This window comes from Bubalus kerabau, chromosome 1 (genome assembly GCF_029407905.1).
Source record: "Bubalus kerabau isolate K-KA32 ecotype Philippines breed swamp buffalo chromosome 1, PCC_UOA_SB_1v2, whole genome shotgun sequence".
NCBI classification, from domain to species: domain Eukaryota; kingdom Metazoa; phylum Chordata; class Mammalia; order Artiodactyla; family Bovidae; genus Bubalus; species Bubalus kerabau.
The window spans coordinates 149,631,685-149,638,100 of NC_073624.1; positions in this window are offsets into that span (position 1 = coordinate 149,631,685).

Consider the following 6,416-nt stretch of genomic DNA (forward strand, 5'->3'; position numbering starts at 1 on the left):
AATTAAGATCCTGCATACTGCGAGGCCAAAAGACAAAACAAAACCTCCTCCATATGCCATACAAGCCCCTCACAACCTGCAGCCTCGAGTCCTACTGTTTCTCCCTTGATCACCCAAACGTCCCTCAGTGAGCATCCCTGCTCTTCCTGTTTAAGTGCTCCATGCCTTTGTTCTGTTCCCACTGCCTGGCTACCTCCTGATATACCTATCTCTCCTCACCTGCCCATCAGCCAGTCCCTTGTCCCATCCTCTCTGCTCCCACATTTCTAGAGCAGCTATTAGACCAACCTTTCCCTGTTAGTCTCACCTTGAAGACTTTAAGCCCCACCCACTCCATGCTGAGGCCACACCCTATACCAATTACATCACCGGATAATAGTTTTTAAAGATCCCCAGGTGATTCTACTGTACAGCAAAGTTTGAGAATCACTGTCTTGATGCTGCTGCTGCTGCTGCTAAATCGCTTCAGTCGTGTCCGACTCTGCGCGACCCCATAGACAGCAGCCCACCAGGCTTCCCCATCCCTGGGATTCTCCAGGCAAGAACACTGGAGTGGGTTGCCATTTCCTTCTCCAATGCATGAAAGTGAAAAGTGAAAGTGAAGTTGTTCAGTCGTGTCCGACTCTAGCGACCCCATGGACTGCAGCCCACCAGGCTCCTCTGTCCATGGGATTTTCTAGGCAAAAGTACTGGAGTGGGGTGCCATTGCCTTCTCCGCACTGTCTTGGTACTGAAGTACTAGTTCCCTTCCCACACCTGTCTCCCTAACTAGCCTATAATCACTCCTTCTCTGTCCCAACCAGGAGCAGAGATCCTTGGTTGTTTGCTGCTATACCCTAGCATCCTTCCTTGTGGGTGCACGAACAGGCCTCTCCCGGGCACCCCCTCTCCTCTAAGCATATAGAGGTGTGCTCTGAGATGCCCAAGGGAATTGGGAGGTGCCCACGCGGAGGGCTGACATGAAGCCACAGGGTGCGCTGTAGGATGCCTCTCCAGTGGCAGGAAAGTCAGCACCTCCAGTGGGAGACTCGATCTCTCTCCCTGGCTGGAAATGCATCCAGGCCTTTGGGGTGAGGGAGGCCATTGGTGTTGCCACTATTTCATAAAGGATCAGCATCCACAGGGGAGGGGAAGCGGGGTCTCAGCCTGGCGGCAACATGGCTCTCAGGAAGCAGTGACACTGCCAGCATTTTCAGCATCTGTTGGGTGGCGGGGGCAGGAATAACCCTGCGAAGAGTGAGGCCGGGGAGCTTCCGAGAGACCGAGGTTTGGGCCAGAGTGGGCTCCCTTCCTGGGAGTCAGGAGGTGCCCCTCTTTCTCCTTCGCCAGCCAACACTTCCTTCAAACTGGTTTAAAATGCTAATCAATGAGCTCTCCCCAAGGAAGAGTTATTTGTGTTTATGTTTGTGTTTAATGACAAGCTGACTCACTTCCCACAGCACAGCCAGGACGGAAGGAGAGGACGGAAGGAGAGGCCAGAAGTGCCAAGCAGAAGAGCTAAGGACCCAGCAAGGACCCCAGAAAGAACCCAAGGCCGGAGCCAGAAGCCTGAGCATTCTTCTGGGTTCTGAGCTGCATATCGTTGGGTAAGGGCTCCACCTGCCCTCTGGAACACTCTCTCTGGAGCTCAATGTTCCCCTCTGTAAAGTGGGAGAGCTATGGACCAGAAGAACTTCCCACTCTGGGGTCTACCTTCTCTGAGAACCCAGGTTCAAGAGTCCCCTCAGGAGGAGGGGCTGGGGTCACACCAAGAAACTGCAGCTCTCTGGCTGGGGTCCTATGCCCTGATGATTGGGGGTGGGTTGAAGGCTTCTAGGTCAAGGTGGGGTCAGGTCAGCATCACAGGACCAGAGAAGTACTGGCAAAGTGTTGAGGTCTTTTGGGAGAGGTGGACAGCTCTCTGGGGGCAGCAGGGCCTCCTTCAGACAAGACAGAGCCTTTTGTAAACCATTTCCCAGGCCCTGGTCACCAATCCCTGGAAATATGGACTTGGTTTGGTTGCCCCACCGATTAATGTCTGACCTTGACCAGGTTCTCTGTCGTCTCCAGTTCTCAGTGTTTCACCTGGAAAATTGAAATAAAAAGAGTAGCTCCCTCCCACCCTGCAGGGAAGCACTCTGCACAGTCACATATGGGTGGTGAGCTGCTGATATGGATTTTAGTTTAGCTTCTTTTCACCTCCTCTGTGAACCTCTGGCTCTTTCCTCTCCCTGCCGTCTGTGGATGGTTCCCATCCTTTACCAGAAACACAGAGCAGGTGGTTCAGCTTGGTTCAGCTTGGTCCTAGGAATATTAACATCCTTGCAGGAGAATCGGTCATTAGAAAAGAGTACCCAAAACCTAGAGATGAGGCCAAGATGGTAACTGCATGTATGCGTGAAGCTCTGTTTGAAGGGCTTGCCCACGAAATGTTCCCCTGTGGCTCTGTCCGTTACCATTGCTTAAGGACATGGATGCTCAGAGGTTACATGGTAATTTGTGGATTTGTGTCCAGTAGAAAAGAATGTCAACCCCACCGTTGGCTGTTTATTGCCTTGTAGGACACTGACCAGTGTTGCATGTAAAGGTGATCATATTTCAACATTATTTTTTCTTCCAGGATTATGCAAATGCCCTGGGAATCAGCTTTACTGTCTTGGTTCCCTCATTAATGAGCTGAATAAAATCTCTGACACATGATCACCCTGTATTTATAAAAGTCATGCTTTTAGCTTCTGAAAATCACACTTTGGCACTGCCTATCACAGGCACTTTGAGAATATGAGAGGGGATCACAGAGTCATCAAAAGTCAAGCTTCTCAAACTTGAATATGCCCATGGATCATGTGAAAGTCGCTCAGTCGTGTCCGACGCTTTGCGACTCCATGGAATTCTCCAGGCCAGAATACTGGAGTGGGTAGCCTTTCCCTTCTCCAGGGGATCTTCTCAACCCAGGGATCGAATCCAGGTCTCCCACAAGGCAGGCATTTCAGGTGGATTCTTTACCAGCTGAGCCGCAAAGGAAGCCCTTGTGAATCATGTTGGGGGAGACGGGGTGGTGGTGGTTAAAACACAGATTCTGGGCTGCAGCAAGGTGAGCAGACTGGGGAAGGGTGTCCTCCTTCCCACTGAGCTCTCTGAGTTTCTGGGCTTGGCCTGCTTAGGACACCCTTCTTTAGTGCTTAATTCAGTTCAGTCACTCAGTCGTGTCCGCCTCTTTGTGACCCCGAGAACTGCAGCACGCCAGGCCTCCCTGTCCATCACCAACACCCGGAGTCCACCCAAACCCATGTCCATTGAGTCGGTGATGCCATCCAACCATCTCATCCTCTGTCGTCCCCTTCTCCTCCTGCCCTCAATCTTTCCCAGCATCAGGGTCTTTTCAAAAGAGTCAACTCTTTGCATCAGGTGGCCAAAGTATTGGAGTTTCAGCTTCAGCATCAGTCCTTCCAATGAACATTCAGGACTGATCTCCTTTAGGATGGACTGGTTGGATCTCCTTGCAGTCCAAGGGACTCTCAAGAGTCTTCTCCAACACCACAGTTCAAAAGCATCAATTCTTCGGTGCTCAGCTTTCTTTATAGTCCAACTCTCACATCCATACATGACCACTGGAAAAACCATAGCCTTGACTAGACAGACCTTTGTTGACAAAGTAATGTCTCTGCTTTTTAATGTGCTGTCTAGGTTGGTCATAACTTTCCTTCCAAGGAGTAAGCATCTTTTAATTTTGTGGCTGCAATCACCATTTGCAGTGATTTTGGAGCCCAGAAAAATAGTCAGCCACTGTTTCCACTGTTTCCTCATCTATTTGCCATGAAGTGATGGGACCAGATGCCATGACCTTATTTTTCTGAATGTTGAGCTTTAAGCCATCTTTTTCACTCTCTTCTTTCACTTTCATCAAGAGGCTCTTTAGTTTTTCTTTGCTTTCTGCCATAAGGGTGGTGTCATCTGCATATCTGAGGTTATTGAGATTTCTCCCAGCAATCTTGATTCCAGCTTGTGTTTCCTCCAGCCCAGCATTTCTCATGATGTACCCTGCATATAAGTTAAATAAGCAAGGTGACAATATACAGGCTAGACATACTCCTTTTCCTATTTGGAACCAGTCTGTTGTTCCATGTCCAGTTCTAACTGTTGCTTCCTGACCCACATACAGGTTTCTCAAGAGGCAGGTCAGGAGGTCTGGTATTCCCATCTCTTTCAGAATTTTCTGCAGTTTATTGTGATCCACACAGTTGAAGGCTTTGGCATAGTCACTAAAGCAGAAATAGATATTTTTCTGGAACTCTTTTGCTTTTTTGATAATCCAGCGGATGTTGGCAATTTGATCTCTGGTTCCTCTGCCTTTTCTAAAACCAGCTTGAACATCAGGAAGTTCACGGTTCACATATTGCTGAAGCCTGGCTTGGAGAATTTTAAGCATCACTTTACTAGCATGTGAGATGAGTGCAAATGTGTGGTAGTTTGAACATTCTTTGGCATTGCCTTTCTTTGGGATTGGAATGAAAACTGACCTCTTCCAGTCCTGTGGCCACTGCTGAGTTTTCCAAATTTGCTGGCATATTGAGTGCAGCACTTTCACAGCATCCTCTTTCACAATTTGAAATAGCTCAACTGGAATTCCATCACCTCCACTAGGTTTGTTAATAGTGATGCTTCCTAAGGCCCACTTGACTTCACATTCCAGGATGTCTGGCTCTAGGTGAGTGATCACACCATCATGATTATCTGGGTCGTGAAGCTCTTTTTTGTACAGTTCTTCTGTGTATTCTTGCCACCTCTTCTTAATATCTCCTGCTTCTGTTAGGTCCCTACCATTTCTGTCCTTTATTGAGCCCATCTTTGCATGAAATGTTCCCTTGGTATCTCTAATTTTCTTGAAGAGATCTCTAGTCTTTCCCATTCTATTGTTTTCGTCTATTTCTTTGCATTGATCGCTGAGGAAGGCTTTCTCATCTCTCCTTGCTATTCTTTGGAACTCTGCATTCAGATGCTTATATCTTTCCTTTTCTCCTTTGCTTTTCGCTTCCTGTCTTTTCACAGCCATTTGTAAGGCCTCCTCAGACAGCCATTTTGCTTTTTTGCATTTCTTTTTCTTGGGGATGGTCTTGATTCCTATCTCCTGTACACTGTCACGAACCTCTATCCATAGTTCATCAGGCACTCTGTCTATCAGATCTAGTCCCTTAAATCTATTTCTCACTTTCACTGTATAGTCATAAGGGATTTGATTTAGGCCATACCTGAATGGTCTAGTGGCTTTCTCCACTTTCTTCAATTTCAGTCTGAATTTGGCAATAAGGAGTTCATGATCTGAGCCACAGTCAGCTCCCAGTCTTGTTTTTGCTGTGTAGAGCTTCTCCATCTTTGGGTGCAAAGAATATAATCAATCTGACTTCAGTGTCAATCATCTGGTGATGTCCATGTGTAGAGTCTTCTCTTGTGTTTGGAAGAGGGTGTTTGCTATGACCAGTGCATTCTCTTGGCAGAACTCTTATTAGCCTTTGCCCTGCTTCATTCTGTACCCCAAGGCCAAATTACTCCAGGTGCTTCTTGACTTCCTACTTTTGCATTCCGGTTCCCTATAATGAAGGGCTTCCCTGGTGGCTCAGAGGTTAAAGTGTCTGCCTCCAAGGCGGGATACCTGGGTTCCATCCCTGGGTTGGGAAGATCCCCTGGAGAAGGAAATGGTAAACCACTCCAGTATTCTTGCCTGCAGAATCCCATGGACGGAGAAGCCTGGTAGGCTACAGTCCACGGGGTTGCAGAGAGTCGTACATGACTGAGCAACTTCACCTTCACCTTCCCTATAATGAAAAGGATATCTTTTTTGGGTGTTAGTTCTAGAAGGTCTTGTAGGTCTTCATAGAACTGTTCTTAGAGTCTGAGAAAAATGGCAAATATGGATAGTGATTCTAGGCATCTTCTCATCACTGAAGTAGATCATGAAATAAGTCCCGGACCTATGAATATCCAGTTTGATTTAGCAGATATAAGATCCAAAATGATCCTTATTTTGTATGTAAAAGGGAATATATAAGAATACGTTTTCTCACTTATATTTGACTTTTTAGACTAAACTCTGTATCTCTGTCAGGGTTGGCTGAGGACTGGATAAGTGATGGCACATTGATACAATGGAATATTTTTCACCCATTAAAAAGAAGCAAGTGACTTTATTACGTATCAAAATGGAACAAGTCTTCAATTTATTTTGTTAAATGAAAAAAGTGAAGTGCAGAGCAGTCAGTGTGTATAATATACTGCCGTTTGGGTAAAGCCATTAACAAGTGAGATATGATGTGAATATGTATCAATGAGTCTAGGGGTGTGAATAGGAAACTGTCGAGAGTGTTGCCTCCTCAGAAAGAGCCTGAGCGCTGGAGGTAGGAGATGTGCCGGTTACTGTTGGGTAAACACCCAACTACTCA